The 18,635-nt window shown below is 38.0% G+C and overlaps 1 pseudogene; it reads right to left on the reverse strand.

The window, feature by feature from the left end:
* Positions 1 to 3,111: 3,111 nt before the first annotated feature.
* LOC131998636 (olfactory receptor 11H6-like) lies at positions 3,112 to 4,049 on the reverse strand (annotated as a pseudogene).
* Positions 4,050 to 18,635: the final 14,586 nt, after the last annotated feature.

Here is an 18,635-nt window from a genome sequence, read left to right on the forward strand (position 1 = left end):
TATATATGTAGTTATTAAATATAGCGGGGGAATTTACTTTATTGTCCCATAGCAGAATGAGACTAACCTGCATTTGAACTGTACACATTAGCCAGAATTTCTCATCTCGTGTTTCCTCAAAAAGTTAAAAATAGAACTACCGAACAATCCAGCATGCGCTACTAGATATTTACCCAAAGGGTACAAATATACAGATTCAAAAGGGCACATGCATCCCGATGTTCACAGGTTTTCTTCGTCTTAATCATGATTTGGTAGCAGAAGAACATCCTGAGTCCTCTATGTCATGGAAATAGTGTTCTCACACATCATGAACTACATCCTAGGATGGGTCTTTCCTGAATAATTTTATCTTCAGCTTCATTGCCCTAATGTGTTCCAGACCAACAGTCAGAAGTTCTTTCAGAAGCTAGATGAAATTTCCTTCTCAGACATTGCTTTTTAGATGAGAGTTGGAGGGGGTGAGTGTGAGGGTCAGTCAGTAATAGAGCAATTTTCAAGTATAATCCAATCTACATAGCCATTCAAAATCCAGAATTTATGTTTTTATATATAAACACACTGAAGAAAGGTCTAGAAATATACCCACCAAACTGAAGACACTGCTAAAGAGACAGACATATGGAAGTACGGAGATATGAGGATTTTCATTATTTTGTACTATTTGGTCTTTTACAATGAAAATTTATTCATTGTAAAATGTATTACTTGTGTAATTAAAAAATATAGAGAAAGGAGACTATTATTCATCTCTATGTAGCGAAGCAAGCCTTGGTTATTGAAAATTCTGTGTATATAACATTTAGACCAAAATAAAAAATATCTTAAATATTTTATTTTGAAATATGAATATCTTTTTCAGATACTATGAAGACCTAGATATAGAAATCTCATTTATTTAGTTAATTATGGTCCATGTATACCCCCAGAGGAAAAAAAATTCTGACTCAAAGTAAAAGAATAAGTGAAGAATCTTCCTTATCCATTCTTCACCAGTTCTAAGAAAGGTGAGTGGGTAGCACTAAATTTCACTGCAGCTGGAGTCTTTTCTAGAGAGTGGAAGATTTTTTTCCCTTTAATTGAACTTCTGTTTCTCAGAGTCACAGATAATGCAGCAATAACTTATCAGAATCAGAGTATGTTCTACCAGCACTCATCATGAGATAGATAAGCCCTCAGCTACCCATAGAGAAGTTTACTTCCCTTTTCTCATCCTGCATCTACTTCACTGCTATTATGTATGGATCATTTAGTTAAGTCCTACCTTGTGTAACTTCTAAAGGGAAGAGGGCCCAGAGATATCATAGGGAGTCGAAATAAATGGGTTGTTAGAGTGGGCATTTTCTTTTGTTTTGGCTGCCTAATATCTCAATCGTTTTTTATGGCTGGGAGAATCACAATATTACCAGACTTGGAGCTCATCTTTGCATAGTTGGATTTTTTTATTGCTCTGTATTAGCTCTTCCAGCCTGTCCTATAGCTACAGCACATGATGTATTCTTGGTTCCACCAAGCAGATACAGCTATGCCAGATTTGATTTAGGGACTAGGGATGCAAGGAGCAGAATGGGATTGGGGGCAGCAATGTTGAAATATTGACATTAAAGATAGTAATGAAGCACATACGCAGTTATTGCAGGAAAGACAAGCTCCTAGCACAGAATTGGCAGTGGTTGAAAGTGTGACATCTGCTGACCCATGGCAGCAGGATGGCTCTTGTGATGGTGATTTTTCATCTGACCAGTTCTGCAGAGTAATTTGCACATTGGTCTTTGAAGCTGAGCCTCAACTCTAGTTTTTCAGCTTTGATTGATTCTGTGAAATTCCTGATATCCCATCAACAATTTTTTCCATTGCCATGCTTAATCAGCCAGAGTCAACTTCTATTGTATACAAGTAAGAACCCTGTTATAATTACATAAGAGTAGTACCTACTACCTCTGGTAGGTGCAGTCCCAGTAATTTGCCAAGGACAAGGAGAAACTAACTCTTTGGTATTGGAGGTTGTTGTGAATTTTCCTCCAGTGGTCTAGGAAGCTTTTTCATTTAGCATATTCTATTACAGAAAATATCCCAATGCCAAAATAACTTGGAGGAAGACTTTAAGATATCTATTTTTACGTGGAAAACTAAATCAGTTCTGGTCTGGGTTGGACATTATCAGTGAAATTGTTAGCTTTTTACCCAACATATAGGAGACAGCTTCAAAAACCACCCCTTCCCCAAAAAAGGAAATTTTGTGCTCTGGTCTAAAAGATGAATATTTCCCAATAAAGGCAGATGATCAGGCCAAGTCAAAAATTTTGTGTTAAGTGCTGGCTGCCTGTAAGTATCTTACACTTTGACAGTCTGTTCCCTGATTTCTGATGCCTATTTTCTGTAACAGTAAATATTCCTCTACTCAGAGCTTAGAAGGTGCTGAAACTCAGGTCTGGGTAAAGAATACTTAATAATTTGGCATATGTGAATGTGTGCATGCCTTTCTATGTATTCTCTTCAAAATTGGACTAAGAATTTCCTGTAAGAAGCAATTATATCATTTCCCATTTTCATTTGCTGCACACCCCGGACACTTTACCAATGCTCGGTAATAAAACACAAATAAAAAAACACTACTGTTTCAGTGACAGATACTAATTCCTTGATGTTATAAATTAAGCAATAGAATTTTTGTTAGTGCAATGAGTAGATGCTATGTTTCATTATAGAATAATTGGGAAGAAAAAAATAGTGATAACTTTGAATCAAAAAATAGTAGTAGGGTAAAATCCAAGATACAAGTCTTAGCTTCATACAAATCAACTTGAATACATTTGCTCTCAGACTTCAAAAAATGACCAAAATATAGAAATGACACATTGATGAATGAAAACTGTACAGAACGTTCTATAAGAGACCTTTCAGACTATGGGTATTTGCTTTTGAGACAAGATGAGGTTTCTTTATGTGTAAAAAATCTCACTTTCATAAGAATAAGGAATCAAACACTCTGATATGCCCAGAAGATATTTTTCCCCCAGTGAGAGAAATTTGGTATTCTTGAGAGAATGACAAGAAAATTTATATAATTTCTCTGTATTCTTAGAAATTTCTTTTGATGGTGGAGATCTGCTATGTCAGGAGGACTTTCTTGAGAGCATCTTTCATATTTTTGTTCTGAAGGCTGTAAATCAAAGGATTAAAGAATGGGGTTGCCATGCGGTAAAACGGGGTCACAAATTTCTGTGTCCCAGGGTGGCTTCTGGAGCCTGGACTCACATACATCACCATGACTGAGACATAGAACAGGGAAACCACCAAGAAATGTGAGGCACATGTAGAAAAAGCTTTGTTCCTACCTGAGCCAGCTGGGAGCCAAAGGATAGGATGCAAAACTAAGATGTAGGACCCTAGGTTGTAGAGGAAGGTGATGAATATAATAAGAGAGCTTATAGTAGCACAAGTTAGAGTAGTTTTGGGAACTGGAGCATAGGAGAGAGCCAGTAGTGGTCCCAGATCACAGAAAAAATAGTCAAAGATGTTAGGGCCACAGAAGGGCACCCAGGACTATAAGAATAGCAGGTATCAGTATGGATAGAAATCCACCTACCCAGCAAGAAACCACTAATCGGGCACATAGATGGTAAGTCATGATGGTGGGGTAATGTAGAGGTCGACAGATAGCAAGGAACCAATCAAAGGACATTGCAGACAGAAAGTAGCCCTCAGCAGCACACATGGAGAAGAAAAAGAGGTAGAACTGGAGCAGGCAGCCAGCATAGGAGATGCTCTTGGTCTGAGAGATGATGTTGGCCAACATTTTGGGCACATCAGAACTGACATAGCAGATCTCCAGGAAAGAGAAGTTGGCCAGGAGGATGTACATGGGTGTATGGAGTTTCTGGCTTGAACACATGGCACAGATGATGGATGTGTTCCCCATGAGAGTCAGAATGTAGATGAGGGAGAAGATGACAAAAGAGGATCTGGATCTCCCTGCGGCATGGAAAGCCCAGGAGAATGAACTCAGTCACAGACCCAGAGATATTGTTGGCTTCTGAGATACTCATTCTCCTAAACTATGAAGGGAATGAGCAATAAGGATCATTATATTAGTCATTTTCTTTCTCTTTAAAAGTCATTTTTATTTCTTCTTCTCCTATATACTCCTTTAATGCACTTTTGTGAAAAGGCTCTATGTGGTTCTGAATTCATTGATTCCCTTCTCAGGATCTGGCTTAACCCAGTGAGATCAGGGTTCTTGGAGAACCTGGTATGCTCCTATAGCCACCACCCCCACCTCAGTCTTCATTTTCACAGTATAAATTTTACTGGCATCATGTAACATTGAGTCCAAACTAGTTTTCTCCATTTGCATTTAAATTAATTGTTTTTTGGTATGTAGTGTCTTAATATATCCACTAATATTTATATAGCTGGTTTCTTCTTGCTGAAAAGAAAATTTTGTATAGTATTTTGGAAAATTTTAAGAAAAATCAAAGTTTAAATATAACCCGAAATTGAACTAGGTCAGCAGAAAAAGAGCATCTTACTATGTTCTCAGTAACATAATATTGTCAGGAGATCTGTGCTGAATAACTCTGTTGACTGAAAGAGGGTGCTGAAGACACTCCCCCAAACTCCATGCTAGCAAGGACCTATTTGCCTTTTTTAAAAAAGTTTTTATTTTAATTCCAGTTAGTTAACATACCTATTTGCTTTTTATACATGTTTTTAAATTTTACTTGATGAGCAACAGCTAATTTGATACCATAAGTACCCAAGTTAGCTTCCCTCCATACAAAAAGAGCCAGAGGTAGATGGAGGAACACCAATTTCTCAATTCTGATGTCTCATCATCTTGTTACTACATGGTGATGAATTGTCTTCCAATAAAAAAAAAAAAAAAGATAATAAAAAGGAACAAAAGCATATATTTAATTCTAAAACTGTGAGAGAAATACACTCATGTAGAATGTTAATGTCAGAGGGATCTCAGAAATTATCAAGTTAATTTCCTCACATCACAGAAACTGAAACCAGAGAAGTTAGACTCATCCTAGGTCTTGCAGACTTCTCGTGGAAGAAACACATCTAAAACTTAGGTGTTTGGATATTAGTTCAGACCTTTTCCCATGAACTTTGTTACTGTAGACCCCATTTTTCTCAGATGGCTGCAGAAATATATTGTGCATGTATTATAGCTTTCCCTCCTTTGAACCAGATTCCTATTATTATAAAAAATAAAGAAGGACTTTAATAAGGCTACTAACCAAAGCTGGAAATCACTATCTTAAATCTTCCATTCCTCTTAGACCTGCACTATGTCCCAATTCTTGGCATTTATGATATGAACCCACTTTTGGACACTTTTAAAAACACATTTGATTTGTAAAATTAAGTGTTAATAACAACCACTGCCCTGCATTAAATACTTATTGTGAGAGTCACTTAATGTTCATTATCTCATTAAATTCTGCTCTCTCCAGTTCTGGAGGCTTAAAACAAACAAGTACTTTCACATTTCTAAATGTAGCATTGAATTTCATTGTCCCTCTGAGTATGTTGATTCTAAAACCTAAACTTTTTTTCTACATGGCTGTCTTCTACATACATATTAACTGTGTTTCCTTATTGTTTTTAATACAATTTGTTTTGCATGCAACATACAACTTGATTATATCAAATTTATACTCGTGTATGTAGAAGATTAACCTCAGGAAGTGTGCATTAAGAACTGAGGCCGTATACCATAGAGGCCGTATACCATAGGCTGTACACCATAGATTATTTATATATTTCTCATCGTCTCTCTATATAGTTTATTTCAGGTATGTCAGCTAAGATGATGAGGCAGGTATCTTCTAGAACAGAATTTTCTACTAAATACCTAAAGGAGACCAAATATGTTAAGATTAATGTGAGTCTTCAGAGAGCAAACATGGTATACAAATGGACTGGTGAACTGAAATGGGAAAAACCATAAACCATAATTCCAAGATTGTGGGCTCATTGAAAGAGGCGGTGGGCTGGAAATTCAGTGATTGTAAGGGATGGTATGGTGCTTTAACCCAGAACTAGACAGCCTAAATTTTCTGTATTTGAAATTTAACTGAAGTATATAGTATGTGCCCTACATCCTTTAGCGTGACTATAATTTTACTTATCAGTGAAACTGACAATGGTGGATAATACTACATGTAAACAGGGCAAAGAAACATCATAAGAACAAGAGTGGGAGGAAGGTGTGTTTTTGGGTGGTTTTATTTGAATGAGAAATATTCCTTTCATTCTTGGTTAGAATCAGTGTAAACTCACCTCACAATGAAGGAAAGAATAAGGAGCCTTTGAGAAGAAGACTTGGATGTATTGAGGGTGGTTGTTAAATGAGTAGTTGTTAATCAAAGTTTGAAGGAAGAGGAAAGAAAATGTCCAAAAAAAGAAAGGTTTTCTTTACAATTCTTAATTTTTTATTTTTTATAAACATATATTTTTATCTCCCTGATATGAGGAAGTGGTGATACAATTCTTATCTGTAATAAACTCTCTATTGCGAGTTGCTTCTTTTTTTCTCAATTCAGGAGCAGACTTCATCTTTGAGAATCCCTCTATTCCTGCCTCATTGTTCTAAGTCCCTCTCTCCCTGCCTTGGGACATTGTAGCATCTATTTGGGACTACCTGTTGGCTTTTCCTTTCATTGAAAATATAGGTGCTCCTAACTCTTAATTATGCTTAATGAAAATAAATATCCACTACTTACAAATACTTTATCTTCTCTGAATTGATACGAAGCCCACTGCCTTCTGTCATCTTTTTCTCTGGATGACTGTATGAAACCGAAGTGGTAACTCAGATTTTCCTGATGAGATTTTTAAACACATATAATCTGAATAGACATTTGAGATGCCCTGCAGGGAAAAATGAAAGTTTTGTAAAAAAATTATGTATTATTTTATATACTTTCTCTAAAATATAAAATATATTTATAGATAAAAATAAAAAAAATCACAGCCCTTTTTTTCTGTAGTAATATTACAGTTTTTTTTTCCTGTAGCAATTTTCTATGTAGCAGTCGAGGGGTTCACACTTATACCCTCTTAGAGGGCTGCGGTGTGCAGGATTTTGGATTCCTCGTGCTATGCTATCACAGTTTGAGACTCACAAAAGATTGTCTTCAGCTGTTACACAAAAAGGAGTAGACTATCAGGAAACTCTCCTTTCATTTTATTATGCATCTCTTTCTGGCCACATACTGTCCCTGGAGGCCTCCCCTCAGGAGGAGCAGGGACAATCACGGTGCATCAATCAATCCCCAAGTGTGTGCTACTTCCAGTGATGAGCTCAAAGGTGGAGGGGCCTCCCTAAATCTGTTAGTGAGACTGTCACCGAATAATGGCCCTTCTGGTTTGCTGCTCACCTGACAACTCCAGACTGGTTCTGGGTTTTAAAAACCAGCCTCATAGTGGACCTCACCAGTTGTCCCAACGCCCCTGGAATTCCCTTTCCCTCATTGGTGCTTCTTCAAATGACATTTAAGTTCACTTTACCAAATCTCCCAATCCCGAGTATCTCCCCAGTCATCCACTAGAAGAAACTTCCCTGCCCATCATTATCACTGAGTGTGGTGCTGTTAAAATTGATCTCTACTCCCTCTGCAACCTCATGGCCATAGGAACTGATGCCCACTGGAACTGTCCAGTGGCTTTCAGGTTTTGAGAGTAGGAAAATCTGGAGCTTCACTTAACATTCAGAGCTTCCTCTTATGGCTTCAACACCAAGGATTCTACATCTCTTCAGGTTTTAAAATTATCTTCCTCCTGTTATAATGGCTATAAACACTCTTTCTAGCTTTAGACCATACCTAGATGATAGTTTTTAGTATCTGCTATGTGCTGATTACCATCTCAACAGATTTTACATGCATTATCTAACATAAGTACTAATAGAATTCTTTTGAAGACAGTTTTACCAGTTAAAATGATTAAACAGAAACTCACAGAGTAAGAGTTTATATTTGGCTGTAATTTAGCTTGGTTTATTCCTTTTCCACAAATAAGATGCCTGTAGTAAAAAAAAAAAATTATATTTATCTGCCTATAGCTTTAAACTGTTACACTTTCTCAGTGATTGTTATGCATTTTAACCACCCTGGAATACTGCTATTAACCTGGGTGGCTCAGTCAGTTAAGTGTCCACTCTTGGTTTCTGCTCAGGTCATGACCTCATGCATGGTGGGATCATCAGGCTCTGTGCTCAGCAGGGGGTCTGCTTGAAGATTCTCTCCCGCTGCCCTTCCCCCTACTTGTTCACATGAATGCTTGTGCTCTCTCTCTAAAATAAATGTGTTTTCTTCTTATTCGCTTCTTTTTTTATTTTTATTTTTTGCTTCTTTTCTTTTAAAAATATTTTTACTTCAAATACTAACTTGAACAGGTTATTTAGAAGCTGCTGTCTATAGTTTAACTTGTTTATCTTGGTATAGTGAATCTCATTGAAAAATGAGTGCCCATTGTGAACAAAGATTTATTTAAAATAATCATTGCCTGCAAAGAGCTTTCAGGGTAATGAGCTACTTTGGCAAAATTTCAGCAAGGAACCATGTGCAAGGGGGACACTTTATATACTTTTATTCTTTGCTGCTTTAGCAGACACATGGTAGTCCTACACTGACAATGAGGTACCTTTGACTTCCTAGGCATGGTCATAGGAAGGTGGGCGTCAGGCTAGTTTCAGATGTCACGTTCTTCTGTTAGACCCTGTGTAGCTTGTTAGGCAACTTCTCTTTTCTCCAAGTTTTTGTCATTTTAGCACACTAGTATAAGGTGGCATAAACTGGCCAGAATGTCTGTAATCCAAGCTGAGAAAGGCAGCAAGAGTAGAGACAGCCTACTCAACTCTGTTTAGTATTCAATGGTCCCTGCAGAAAGTAACCTGGGGCAAATATTTCTGAGTAGTGTTAATTGCTGGCCTTACTTCCTTTTTCATCTCCTAGTGCTAACTTAAGGATACTCTAATTTTTACATTTTGGAAGTACCACTGTGTATCTGGAAGTCTTCAACCCACTCATGCGTTCATATTGCACATGGAGACTCCTTTCTAACCTCCTCCCTCAGTGACCTGGCTTTTGAAAATCTTCTGTTGAGTGTCACTTTGATGACGGATGTCTAAACTCTGGTACAATCTTTATTTTTCATTTATTTTGTAACTACTTTTGTGTGTGTGCAATAAGTATTTATTAAAGAACAAAGAGATGAAGGAAGAACAAGAGGAGAGAAATATTTGACTTATAAAAGAGGCCAGCCTGACCCACGATCACTTCATTATACCTGTATACTGATTTAAAAATCGCCCCCCTTTTTTCAAGTTTTTATTTAAATTCTACTTAGTTAACATATGGTGTAATATTAGCTTCAGGAATAGAATTTATTGATTCATCACTTACAGACAACATCCAGTGCTTGTCACTAGTGGCCTCCTGAATTCCCATCACTCATTTAACCCATGCCCCTGCTCACCTCCAGCAACTGTCAGTGTGTTCTCTATAGTTAAGAGTCTGTTTTATGGTTTGCCTTTTTTCACCCCCTGTGTTAATCTGTTTTTTTATTTTTTTTAATTTGGAGATAATTGTAAACTCACATGCAGTTTTAAGAGATAACACAGAGAGATCCATGTACCCTTTACGCCGTTTCCCCCAATAGTAACATCTTACAAAACTACAGTATTAGATCACAGAGAGGATATTGATGTCAATAACAGGAAAGATATAAAACATTTCCATCACTACATGGATCCTTGGTGTTTTTCTTTGCATGCCGCACTTACTTCCTTCTGGCTCCATCTCCTTAACCCCTGGGCAATCATTAAGCTCTTCTCCATTTCTAGAATTTTGTTATTTCATGGATGCAGTGGAATAATACAGTATGTAATTTATGGTACAATCTTTTAGAAATATTTTTATAATAATATTTATGTTGTATCCCATTAGTATGTGATCTTCCAAATCAGCTCTTTCCTTCTTTAATTTCAGAAGTACCTTAGAAACTAGTCTTATCTGACAAGTAACCTTCCCCAGTGGAGACTGCCATTCTGAAAAAAATCGAAATTTTTCTTTTTTAAAAGACTTTATATATTTATTTGAGAAAGATAGTGAGAGAGAGAGTATGAGCAAAAGGGGGAAGAGGGAGAAGCAGGCTCCTCATTGAGCAGAGAGCTTGATGCAGGACTTGATCCCAGGACCCTGGGATGATGACCTGAGCCAAAGGCAGATGCTTAACCAACGGAACTACCCAGGTGTCCCCCAAACTGAAATTTCTAGATTTTTAGTTTCAGATAAATTCCTTAAATGTAAGATTAGACCTGTATGTTTTTCTATCACTCTTCAATGTGATTATGATTATTGTGTTTTTCTCTCCTTTCTTTCCACTTTCTGATTCCATTCCTTTGTGTTTTCTTCTTGGAGTAGGTGCCATAGCAATGGAGGCTCTGTGATATTGACAGTGAGCTAATTGACTCATTTGTCTTATTCAACCTGTCAGTATGTAGTTGAGCTCATATGATAAAGCTCTGGGTTTGAATATCTCCAAGCTTTAATGCCAGTTTGGATATTCCAGGATAAAGTTAAGCTGAAGCCAAACAGGACATTTTCTACTGAAGAGGAAATATCCTTTGGGCCTGGAAGTCATTGCTTGAGGTAGGAGTATCCAAGGAAAACCAGGTCCTGATGAGGTGTTTGGATTCAAACTCTGGGAAGCAACCAATTTTGGGCCTGAAAGGCATTGGCAATATGTGGAGCACCTGGGGTAAATCTCATCTTCTTGGGCCCTCTTTTTGTCCAGTGAGATGTTGCCGAAGTGATAGCAGGTAAGCCCCAAGGGCTCTAGAGCCAGGCTTTGCTTTAGTCAGTATAGCCCAGAATATTTAGGTTCCCATCTTTGCACAGCCTTCCAGAGGCTGTATATAAAAACTCCAAGGGTTGCTATGTCCTCTGTGGAATTTAGGTGAAAGAGAGAGAAGTGGCCAAATATGAATACTTGGTCATTTCCTAATGGAATTTGTGAGTTTTTCTGTTTGTTTGTTTACTCTTTTTAAATTTGAGTGTAGCTGACACACATTACATTAGTTTCAGCTGTACTATATAGTGATTCGACAACTTTATATATTATGTTATCCTCACCAGAAATGTAGCTACCATCTGTCACCATGCAAAGCTATGAAAATATCATTGACTATATTTCTTATGCTGTGCTTTTTATTCCCATGACTTATCCATTCCAAAACTGGAAGCCTGTATTTCCCACTCCCCTTCACCCATTTTTCCCATCTTCCTACCCCACTCTGGAAACCATCAATTTTGTTCCCTGTATTTATAGGTTTTATTCTGCTTTTTTTTTTTTTTTTTGCTTATTCATTTTTTTAAAAATTCCATGTATAAATGAAATCATATAGTATTTGTCCTTTTCATTCTGAGTTATTTTGGTTAGCATTATATTCTTTAGGCCTATCCACATTGTCAGAAATGGCATGCATTCACTCTTTTTTATGGCTGCATAATACTCTGTTGTTTATATGTACCATATCTTCCTTATCCATTTGTCTATTGACAGACACTTAAGTTGCTTCCATATCTTGGCCATTATAAATAATGCGGCAGTAAACATAGGGGTACATGTATCTTTTTGAATTAGTATTTTCATTATCTTTGAGTAAATACCTAGTAGTAGAATTATTGGATCATATGGTATTTCTCTTATTAATTTTTTGAGGAAACAACACACTATTTTTCACAGTGCCTATGCTAATTTACATTCTTACCAACAGTATATGAGGGTTCGTTGCTCCATATCCTTACCAACACTTGTTATTTCTTCTGTTTTGATTTTAGCAACTCTGAGAGGTATGAGATAAAATCTGATTCTGGTTTTGATTTGCATTTCCCTAATGATGAATGATGTTGAGCATATTTTCATGTGTCTATTGCCCATCTGTATGTCTTCTTCGGAAAAATGTCTACTCAGGTGTTATGTCCATTTTTAAATTGTATTTTGGGTGTTGGTTGTATAAATTCTTTATATATTTTGGATGTTAACTCTTTATTGAACAATCATTTGCAAGTATCTTCTTCAATTGAGTAGGTTGCCCTTTTGCTTTTCTGATGGTTTCCTTTGAAGTCCATGAGTTGTTGTTGTTTTTTTTTTTTTTGGTCCAGTATAATAGTTTATTTTTGCTTTTGTTTCCCTTGCATCAGGAAATACATCCTTAAATATGTTGCTAAAGCTGCTATCCAAGAAATCACTGCTTATGTTTTCTTTTGGGAGTTTTATGGTTTCTCACTGTATATTCATACCTCCTTTGTTATAGATTAATTGACCACATAAGTATGAGCTTTATTTCTTGAATTTTTATTTTGTTCCATTCATCTAGGTGTCAGTTTTTGTGCCAATATTATACATTTTGATTGCTATAGCTTTGTAGTATATTTTGAAATCTGGGATTGGGAAACCATCAATTTTGTTCTTTTTCAAGATTGCTTGACTAGTCAAGTCCTTTGTGATTCCATACAAATATGAGGATTGTTTGTTCTAGTTTTGTGAAAAATATGTTGATATTTTGATAGGAATTGCACTGAATTTGTAGCTTGCTTTGGATAGCATGGATATTCTAACAATAATAATTCTTACCCAAGAGCATGATATATCTTTCAATTTGCAGTTTTCCAATTTTTAAAAATAGGGCACAGATAATAACAACTCCAGAGAGTTGTTGTGTATAATAGATAAGGTGACTATTCCCAAAACATATTCACTGGAATAGTTTCTATAAGGTGATTTGGGGAAAAGGAAGTTATCCTGTCAAAATTGAATAAAGCTCCATCCTAAAATATTTTGATGATTCATAATGTTTATGATATTGTTGAAGCCTTCACGAATATGGTTAATTTGGCATAACCTATTACTTGCTTTATTTAAATATAGGAATTCTTTGGGGGGAGGGGAAAGGAGAGGGAGAATCATTTTTTCTTTTATGTATTTATTACAATTTTTAAAAAAAATTATTGACATGGGGGGGGGACAAGATGGCGGGGGTGTAGGAGGAGGCGCCTTTTCAGCCAGTACCCCAAAGTGAGCTGATTACCTACCAAAGAACTCCATTCACCCATGAAATCTGCCTGAGATCAGAATCATACACGTCTGGATCTTTACAGGGGCAGAAGACGCCAGTGGGCAGGTAAAGGCGGTGTGGGAAGGCTTACTGATATCAGAAGATAAACAAAAGGGGGAGGGAGCCACCAGAGGCAACCGGTTGGAAAGTAATACCCCAATATGAGCGAGAGTGCCCTGCGTCTGGGGACCAGCATTAACTTGGAGACTGGTTGAAAGCACTCCAAAAGAGCAAAGGATCGCGGGGGAAATTGTGGGAATCAGGGCGGCTAGGGATAGGTGCTTAAGTCCATGGTCCCAGGATAGCCTCCCCTGTGCTAAGACAGAGAGAGTGCAGCAGAGAAATCAGGTCTTGGTCCCTAAGCTGCCAGCGCACCCAGGAATGCGTGGTTTCTGGCTCCTGTGAGGGGATGGGAGCCACGCCGGTTGGCAGAACACTCGAGACCTACTACAAAGCCTGAGATACGCGCGCATGTCCCTCATGCTCCCCTGAGAGAGTTACAAAGGCCCGGCCAGCTCTCTTTGACCCGCGCCATTGTTTCAAAGCCTAAGTCTCGCACCCCAAACTCTCCCCTGACAGAGGTGTGCAAAAGCCCAGCCTGGTGCTCTCGGACCTGCGCCCCATTTTCAGTGCCTGAGAGGCTCCGGCAACCCATAGCCGCCCCTGAAAGAGGTGCGCAGAAGCTGGGCATTCTTAGACCCAGCAAGACAAGGCACTCCCAGCCCTGGCCTGCGGCAAAATCTCAGTGTGTGATTGCTGCTTGGTACCTCTCTGGCTCCCAGACAGCCGCCACTGCCTTGGCTTTGGGTACAAGCAAAAAATCCTACGTCCCCAGTGTCTGCAACTTGGAACCTGCTCTGCCTGTGGCCAAGGGGGAACTTATTTAGGCTCTGCACCCAGACTGAGGCTTCTCTCTGAGAGGGAGATCAGGGTACGGTTTGTTTTCCTCTAAAGCTACAAAAACCATCAAAGGCAGTCAAGGTGAGAGAAAAAAAAAAGTGAACAAACATAAAAACTGCCAGAGAACAAAAGCCTGAAAAAAAAACAGTTTCCTCAGAGCCCACCCCCTTGAGGGGGGCAGGAGGACTTAACTCAGGAAACTTCATTGACTGACAACCCTCGTGGCAGGCCCCTCCCTTAGAAAACAAACCAAGATAGAAAAAAAAAAAAAAAAGAGAGAGAGAGAGAGAGAGAGAAAAGAAAAAAAAAGGACTGGGGCGCCTGGGTGGCTCAGTGGGTTAAGCCGCTGCCTTCGGCTCAGGTCATGATCTCAGGGTCCTGGGATCGAGTCCCGCATCGGGCTCTCTGCTCAGCAGGGAGCCTGCTTCCTTCTCTCTCTCTCTCTGCCTGCCTCTACGTCTACTTGTGATTTCTCTCTGTCAAATAAATAAATAAAATCTTTAAAAATTTAAAAAAAAAAAAAAAAAAAAGGACAACAAGAGAACAACCACTACTTCATAGGAAAACTTGTATTGTTCACTCGTTCCCACTATTCCGGTTCGTTCTTTTTTTTTTTTTTTTTTTTTTACACATAGGTAATTTTGTTAACCTATTAACCTGAACTTTTTGATACATACAACTATGTTTTTCTTTTGCATTTTTATTTTTTGAATTCCTTTTTTAAAAATTTTAGTTTAGTTTAGTCTAGTTTATTCCTTTTTATTTTTATCCTCTAGTATTCATATAGAGTTAAACTTCAAAGTAATCCCCTTTCCCCAGTCAATACTACCCCTATAGGTAAAACAATTTTTAATACCCTTTATCTTAGGAAAGTTGAGTCCTTTAACAAAGATATCAAGATACATCCAGGAAGATTCAAAACAACCTTCCTCGCACACACTGAGAATTTATAAGAACTCTCCCATCTTCTTCTTCCACCAGTGTTTCTGTGTTTTTGTGTTTGTCCTGATAGCATATAAATCTTACACTTGGGGTTCTTTTTGACAAGGTTCTTCCTTTATTTGCATATATATATATTTTTTTTTCTCTTGTCATATACTTGTATCAGTCTTTTTGTCTCTTTTTCTTTGTCTACTTCATAAATCTTACAAGGGGCCCATCTGGGCTGAACCTTCTCTTTCTTTCATCTTCCCTTTCTTTCCTGTCTCTCTCTCTCTTTTTTTCCTTTTCTTTTCTTTTTCCTTTTCTTTTTCTTTTCTTTTGTCTCTCGTTTGGGTGGCGAATCCTGATTGCTCAGAAGTGTTCCATGGTGCACCTTGACTGCACCACAGTTGATACATCCAGCTACATCTGTTCAGTCATCTCCCACCAAAATGACCAGGAGGAGGAATGCCCAACAGAAGAAAAATACAGAGGATGGACCTTCTGCAACAGAGCTAACAGCTATCAACATAGACAATATGTGGGAAAGAGAATTCAGGCTAACAATTATCGAGGCAATAGCTAGGTTGGAGAAAGCCATGGATGACCAAGTGGAATTGATTAGGGCCTAACTGAAAGCGACCAGACAGGAAGTTCACAATGTTAGGGCGGAGTAAAAAGCTACCAGGGTTGAGGTTCACAATGCTCTCAATGAGTTCCAATCTAATCTAAACTCTCTCAAAGCTAGGGTAACTGAGAAAGAAGATGGAATTAGTGATCTGGAAGACAAACAGATAGAGAGAAAGGATCAGGAGGAAGCCTGCAACAAACAGCTTAGAAGCCACGAAAACAGAATCAGGAAAATAAATGATGCCATGAAGCATTGCAACGTCAGAATTATTGGAATCCCTGAAGGGGAGGAGAAAGAAAGAAGTCTAGAAGATATAGTGGAATAAGTCCTTCATGAAAATTTTCCCAATCTCATGAATGGAACCAGCGTTCATAAAATAGAGGCTGAACGGTCTCCATCCAAGATTATACATTCCAAAAAAGCATTACAACACCTGATAGTCAAATTGAGGAATTATAATTGTAGGTATAATCTCTTGAAAGCTGCCAGGGCAAAGAGGCTCCTTATTTACAGAGGGAAGCCCATCAGAATACCGTCAGACCTGTCCACAGAGACCTGGCAAGCCAGAAAAGGCTGGCAAGATATATTCAGGGTACTAAATGAGAGGAACATGCATCCAAGAATACTTTATCCAGCAAGACTGACATTCAAAATGGATGGAGAGATAGTTTCCAAGACCGGCAAGGCTTAGAAGACTATGCAACCACCAAGCTGACACTGCAGGAAATATTAAGGGGGGTTCTATAAAAGAGGAAAAATTCTAAGAATAGCATTGAACAGAAATATAGAGACAATCTACAGAAAGAAAGACTTCAAAGGTAACTCGATGTCAATAAAAACGTATCTTTCAATAATCACTCTCAATGTGAATGGCCTAAATGCGCCCATAAAATGGCACAGGGCTGCAGATTGGATAAAATGACAGGAACCATCCATATATTGTCTACAAGAGAAGCATTTTAAACCTAAAGATACACGCAGACTGAAAGTGAAGGGATGGAGAAACATTTTTCATCCCAATGGGCCTCAAAAGAAGGCTGGGGTAGCGATTCTCATATCAGATAAATTAAACTTTAAACTAAAGACTGTAGTCAGAGATACAGAAGGACACAACATAATCCTTAAAGGGACTAAGGACTCTTAAGGACCAAGATGATCTAACAATTGTGAATTTCTATGCCCTCAATATGGGATCAGCCAATTACATAAGAAAACTGTTAATCAAGATAAAGAGTCATATTGATATGAATACACTAATCGTAGGAGATCTTAACACGCCTCTGTCAGAAATAGACAGATCATTGAAGCAGAAAATCAATCAAGAAATAAGAGCATTGAATGACACTTGGACCAGATGGACCTCATAGATATATGTAGAACATTCCACCCTAAAACAACAGAGTACTCATTCTTCTCAAGTGCACATGGAACCTTCTCCAGAATAGACCACATACTGGGTCACAAATCAGGACTCAACCGATACCATAAGGCTGGGATTATTCCCTGCATATTCTCAGATCACAGTGCTTTGAAACTGGAGCTCAATCACTAGGAAAAGTTCAGGAGGAACTCAAACACCTGGAAGCTAAAGACCACCTTGCTTAAGAATGCTTGGATCAACCAGGAGATCAAAGAAGAACTGAAACAATTCATGGAAACCAATGACAATGAAGACACTTTGGTCCAAAACCTATGGGATACAGCAAAGGCCGTCCAAAGGGGGAAATACATAGCCATCCAAGCCTCCCTCAAAAAAATTGAAAAATCCAGAACACAGCAGCTGTCTCCACACCTTAAAGAACTGGAGAATCAACAACAAATCAAACTAACCTCACACATAATAAGTGAAATCATCAAGATTAGGGCTGAGATCAATGAGGTAGAAAAAAGGGATACAGTAGAAAGTATCAATGAAACTAGAATGTGTTTTTTTGAAAGAATTAATAAGATCGATAAACCATTGGCCACATTAATCCAAAAGAAATGAGAGAAAGCCCAAATTCATAAAATTATGAATGAGAAGGGACAGATCACAACTAACACCAAGGAAGTAGAAACAATCATCAGAAGTTATTATCAACAGTTATATGCCAATAAGTTTAGCAACCTAGATGAAATGGAAGCATTCCTGGAAAACTATAAACTACCAAAATTGAACCAGGAAGAAATCGACAACCTGAATAGACTGATATCTAATAACTAGATTGAAGCAGTAATCAAAAACCTTCCCAAAAACAAGAGCCCAGGACCTGAAGGAGTCCCTAGGAAATTCTACCAAACTTTCAAAGAAGAAATAACACCTATTCTCCTGAAACTGTTTCAAAAAATTGAAGCAGAAGGAAAACTTCCAGACTCTTTCTATGAAGCCAGCATTACCCTGATCCCCAAACCAGGCAAAGACCCTATCAAAAAGTAGAATTTCAGAAAAATATCCCTGATGAATATGGATGCTAAGATTCTCAACAAGATCCTAGCCAACAGGATCCAACAGCACATTAAAAAGATTATCCACCATGATCAGGTGGGATTCATCCCTGGGCTACAAGGATGGTTCACCATTCACAAATCAATCAATGTGATAAAACAAATTAATATGAGAAGAGAGAAGAACCACGTTCCTCTCAATTGATGCAGGAAAAGCATTTGACAAAATCCAGCATCTGTTCCTGATTAAAAATCTTCAAAGTATAGGGATGGAAGGAACATTCCTGAACCTCATCAAATATATCTATGAAAGACCCACAGCAAATATCATCCTAGTTGGAAAGAACTTGCGTCCTTCCCGTTGAGATCAGGAACACGACAAGGATGCCCACTCTCACCACTCTTGTTCAACATAGTATTAGAAGTCCTACCAACAGCACTCAGACAACAAAGAGAAATAAAAGGTATCCAAATTGGCAATGAAGAAGTCAAACTCTCTGTCTTCACAGATGACATGATTCTTTATATGGAAAACCCAAAAGACTCCACCCCCAAACTACTAGAACTCATACAGCAATTCAGCAATGTGGCAGGATACAAAGTCAATGTACAAAAATCAGT

Source organism: Mustela nigripes, chromosome 13 (genome assembly GCF_022355385.1).
Source record: "Mustela nigripes isolate SB6536 chromosome 13, MUSNIG.SB6536, whole genome shotgun sequence".
Lineage (NCBI taxonomy): Eukaryota > Metazoa > Chordata > Mammalia > Carnivora > Mustelidae > Mustela > Mustela nigripes.